Source organism: Tupaia chinensis, unplaced genomic scaffold (assembly GCF_000334495.1).
Source record: "Tupaia chinensis unplaced genomic scaffold, TupChi_1.0 Scaffold143919_1, whole genome shotgun sequence".
Lineage (NCBI taxonomy): Eukaryota > Metazoa > Chordata > Mammalia > Scandentia > Tupaiidae > Tupaia > Tupaia belangeri.
The window spans coordinates 5,169-10,790 of record NW_006203770.1 but is presented as its reverse complement, the minus strand read 5'-3'; the positions used below and the strand labels follow the sequence as shown (position 1 = coordinate 10,790).

The 5,622-nt window shown below is 38.4% G+C and overlaps 1 pseudogene; it reads left to right on the top strand.

The window, feature by feature from the left end:
- The first annotated feature begins 2,463 nt into the window (after positions 1–2,463).
- On the top strand, positions 2,464–4,901 carry LOC102479708 (G/T mismatch-specific thymine DNA glycosylase pseudogene; annotated as a pseudogene).
- The last annotated feature ends 721 nt before the right edge of the window (positions 4,902–5,622 follow it).

The following is a 5,622-nucleotide window of genomic DNA, read 5'->3' as shown; positions in this document are numbered from 1 at the left end:
ATGAAAAATAATCTCTAGATTATTGAAATCAGCTTTTCACAATGGCCTATATATAGACTTTTTTATTTCTAAGGGTTTTTTTTTCCTTCTGTATTTATTATCTTGTTTTCTATAAAGCACGTGCACTCACCAGAGAGAAACTGAACAAGAGAGATACAGTGAATGCAAAGACCAGCCTGGGGCAGGTGCAGGGATGGTCACACTGCAGTCCTTTTTTGGCTTTGGATTTGGAACACACACACACACACACACACACACACACACATCCATGCACCTGGAATGAGTTTCAAACCACCAGGTCTGGGATTCAAACCAAAGTAGGCCATTTGGGATCCAGCACTCTATTGTCCATACCACCTGCTGGTTTGTTGTAATAGAATATCTTCTCTATATTAAGATTTCCCTACTTACTTGCTATGCTTTTTCCATTGGTACTCATGGTGCAATGGATGAGAGAAAACAGAAACTTCATTGGTATTTTAATAAGAAAAATAAGAGTGTAGTAAATTAATGGATTGAAAATGTTGGTGTCAAAGGAATGAACATTTTAGTAATTGAAATAAAAGACAACATCAGAATTTATTGCTTTCTCTCATGGTAACCAGTGCTCAGCTGGCCAGGCATAGTCTCTTTTAACTGAGCAAGCTGTTGATCTAAGAAAGGTTTCTGGGAAGAGTGGAGATTCAGGACCAGCATACCTCCAGAGTCTCAAGTGGGTTGATATCCTCTGTAGCGGCATGGTTATTCAGTGAGAGTGATGTCTATTTGTTGACACTGGAAGGTGTGTTTATCAGAGTGGGTTTGTTTACAATATACTTTCTTTCTGAATTGAGTGGCTTACATGGACTGTGGATAAGTAAGGCGAGTGGTCACTGACTGAGAACGTGTAAAACTGGCTGATTCTGATGGTGGCACAGCAGTACAATGCAGTGCTTCATGAGTCTAATGCACAGGAGAAGGTGCTGAGTTTGCATCCAGAGACATTTGTTTTCCTATGTTCTAGGAATGGATGAGGCTGGAATTCAGTTTGAGCATCAGGACCTTATTTGGGGTACTGTTTCTTTGTCTTATTCTCTTTCTCTCTAATAAATAAATAAATGAATGCAATTTTAAAATGCCTATCATGGCTGTATGACCATGGCTGTGGGTCAGTCCTTTCCTAACCTTCAGATGACTTTGACCAGATGTTGCTTTCTGTGCCAGCTGGTGGCATGGTCATTAGGGTGGCTTCATACCACAGGGTTGACTACATTGTTCAAGTTCCAGACCTCACTGCTAGAGAAACACACTGGGCACATGCGTGGGGGTGCCCAAGATCCTAGTAATGACTGGAGAAGGGGTTGCAGTGTAGCCATTCCCTCAGGAGCTTTCTCTCTACTTTCAGCACCTGCACCCAATAGCAAATTTAAAAGAAAATAAAAGTTGCCTTCCTTCAACTGTGATTGAAGTGAAAGCTGTTTCATATTCTTGAATTGCAATTTTTTTTGTAGTTTAAACTTTAGGTTGAAAATAATTAATTGTTTAATGATTTCTGTCTAGATAATTTCTTTGTCTACATGCTCATTTTTAACTTAAAAAATTATTTATATAACTATGTTTCATAGATACTGTTATTTTTCCTTTTGGTTTTGGTAATTTTATGTGCTCATAGTCAACCCTTTTTTTTTTTTGAAGAGATTTTCACTATAGGGTGCCTGCACTCACTGGACAGACAGAGAGAGACATAGAGACAGAAAGCGAGAAATCATCCCCCAGGGGAGATGGTCATGCCACAATCCCTTCTCCTCCATTCTCCTCTTGGGATCCTGGGCACGCACGCACACTCGCCCAGCATGAGTTTTAAGCCACCGGGTCTGGGACACGAACTGCGGTCGACTACGTGGGAGTCCTGCATAGCCATTATACTAACTACTGGTTCCCTCATAGTCAACTCTTAACATGATTATCTTTGGTGGGAAATTTCAGTCTTTTGTAAATTTACATATGCATATTATATATATATTTTTTTTTTTGTGAATAGCAAGTGTTGTAATGGGTTATATTGCTAGACTCACATATACTCGACTGCAGTTCAAGGCCCTGGTTTGCAGCTTGAAATTCATGTAGGATACATATGTGTGCATGTCTGTGCATGCCCAAAATCCTGTGATTTTAATGTTGGAGTAGGGATTGTGCAATGACCTAGCCCCCTGGTATCTCACTTTCTATCTCTCTGTCTTTCTCTGTCTTTCTGATCAGTGCACAAACTCTATAGAACAACTATCTCTCTTAAAGATAATGTGATGTACTCGTGGGTAACAGAGTCTCAGGGAAGGCTCTTAGGCCAACTGCCATCCAGGTACTGCTAGCAATCAGGCCCAGGTCTCAGGTACCATCATGTCACCATGCCTGTGCTACCACACTCCAGAGACCAGTGGTCCATCACCTGGCCGGAGGAGTGAACCAAGTGTGTGGGCATAGGTAATGGAAGCTGAAAACACTGGTGTCTATTCCCTTCAGCAAACTCAAGGTTTTATACATTTCCATTTGAACAAATGATGTCCATAGCTTCTAACATGGCAGTTAGGAATGAACATCCAGGGACAGCAGAAGGGCCATCTGAAGCTCCTGCTTGGCAACTTGCACAAGAGGCTCCAAAAGGAAGGAACAGAAAACCAGGAAAAAAAGAAAACAACAACAACAACAACAAACAGGGGAACTAAAAACAAAAACAAAAACAAAAACAAAAACAAAAACAAAAACAAAAACAAAAACAAAAACAAAACAAAACAAAACACTGAGTCAAAAAACATCTGGTAACACAGCAAAATCAAAAGAAAAACAAAAATAAAACAGACACATTTAAAGTGAAAAGAAAAGTAGACTGTTTTAGTGGTGTTTGAGAAGCTGAACTTTTGACCAGAGCCTGACATTTTGACCTTCAACTTGGACAGTGTTATTATTAGGATAAACCCAGAACTTGTGCTGCTTACAAAGGGCATCATTACCTTGGACCTAAAAATCATTTTTGGATGTGTCTGTTTATGTCAGCACTGTGAGGTCCAACTGAATCACATGAATAATCACACTTTACCAAAGACTCAAAGAGTGGGCGACTATATGGGAGACCAGCTACAGAACCATTACACCATCTGCTGGTCCCTTTTAAAGGGGAACAAGGGGCCAGCAGGGGGCATAGTGGTTGAAGTACTGGACTCCCACATGGCTGACCGTGGTTCAAGTCACAGACCCTGAGGCTTAAAAATCACCCAGAGCATGTGTGTGTGTGTGTGTGTGTGTGTGCCCCAAATCCCAAGATGAGGATGGAAGAGAGGGGATTGCGGCATGGCCATCCCTCTGGGGGTTGATTTCTCAATTTCTGTCTCTCTGGCAAGCACAAGTGCCCTATAGCAAAAACGTCTCAAAAAAAGAAAAAAAAAAAAAAGGGAAAGAAAGAAAAAGAAAAATATAATCCAGGTTACAAAACAGTGTAGGGTGATGCTTATAGTGAAAATCTGTGTAATACTGAATCTTGTGGCTTCACTTCAAATGGGCTAACAGTGGAATTAAGAGTTAAAACAACTTTCACTGACATTCCAAATGGGCAGTGGGTAACTCAGCCATTTACTAATGAGACTCCTTACTTTTATAATTGCTGTGGAACACAAGAACAAGAAAAAGGAAACCATTCTTAAGAATGGGATTTCTCAGCTCTGCCTAAATGCCGCAGTTTTAATGCAATTATCAAGAGGCAGAATCTCAATGTGCTAACTAAAGTATTTTATTAGTATTTTACTCTAGTGGTATAATTACAGTCAAGAATACTTGTGTGGTAGAATAAACTCTATGAACCTAAGAAGGAAAAGTAGGGTTTTTTTTTTTTTTTTGCAGATGAGTTTTTGTATTTGAATTAAACATCATTCCAGCTTTTTATATACTCTGTTGCAGTCATGAAGAAATTGATTTTCTTTGGAAAGTGACATTTGATCTGTAATTTTAAAATACCAGTCTAAATAGTTAATTCCCATCTCTGCATGAACCTGGAGATACCATTATTCCTTTATGCCTATAAAGGGCATGCTAATGATAAGAATTGACACTTGGAAAGGAGCAAAGGTGCTGACTTTCATATATGAATTTAAAAAAGGGCATGCTAATGATAGGAATTGCCACTGGTAAAGGAGCAAAGGTGCTGACTTTCATATATGAAGTTAAACCTCAGTGGAGCCTCTATTTGTTAGTTTTTAGTGGTGCCTAATGGGCTCCATGAGTCATATTCACTCTGAGACCTCTTTGCTTTACCAGTGCTGTTTGTGACAGTTGTTTTGTAGTAGAAACTTGAAATATGGCCTTGCTAGCCAACCTGCCAAGGCCAATCTGACCTTCCCTGAGAGGGCACTGAACCATGTCCTTGGCTTCCTCATCCCTGTGTGTTAATCCTCTAGAAGGTAGAAGCTGTGCTGTTTGGATGGTAAATTCCATAGAATGCAGTAGACCTTTTGTATTTTGTTACTTATGTTTCACTTGAGAGATGTAAATGTGATAGGGGAGGAACTGAATTTTCTCTGGAAGTATTTATCACCATTCCAATTTATTACTTCCTTGACTTTAAGGGTATGACATGGAAAGTGATAAGAAATTAACTTTTAGGCTGAACAAAAAGATGCTGGGGATGTTTGATTATATTATTTAAACTCATCCTTTCTATACATGATATGTATGGAAATAAAGAATACAGGATACTTCGTGCTAAATAAACCCAGTAAACCAATGATTTTAAAAACTTCTTTCTCTGCATCATCGCTGTTTGTTACTGTAGATTAAGTGAACCTCATGAATGTCTGGTGTGAATTAAGTATTTTTGTGTTTTTCTAATGTGTTTTCCATAGTGCTACAAATATTCCATGCTCCTGAATCTGGAGGTATTAAAGCTAGTTACTCAAAAACTCCCATTTACATTCAAGTTCTAATTACTCCTGAAGATTCTGATTTCATACATTGAACATACTGTGTTTTGTTTTGTTTTGTTTTGTCTTGTTTTTCTGAAATATATCTGAGGAGGTTCTTTCTTCTCAGGATGACACATGGCCTGTTCTTTTATTAGTAATAAGAGAAACACATTCTTATTGTGAATCTTAACAAGCTGTTTAGCTGTGGCTGAACTACATTTTTATTTTCTAAAAATCTAGAACTAGCTGTGTAAAAGTCATTCACGTTATTTAACCGATGTACTGTACTGCTGTTTACATGGACATTTTGTGTAGGTGTTTTGAAGTACCTTGTATCAAGGATAGGAGCAACTGAATTATTTTTTCATGGGACTATCTAAAGCATGTAACTAGGTATTGTTTTTACATGTAACTCTTATAGCTTTACAGTAGATTTTATTTGAGTGTAAAAAATCCCATTAAATTGTTTTTGGGGGGAGTAGGGGGGAGTCCAGCGATGTAACCACTAGGCCATCTGCTGGTCCCTTACTTGTTATTTTTTTCTTCTTTATTTTTTACATTAATTCACTATACATCATTACAGCATACGAATGAATTTTCCATCCAAAATACACTGTATATTGGCTCAGTCAAGCACATCAACATACATGTTATCAGCCAATAATTTTCCATTTCTTATGTCTTGTATACTTTG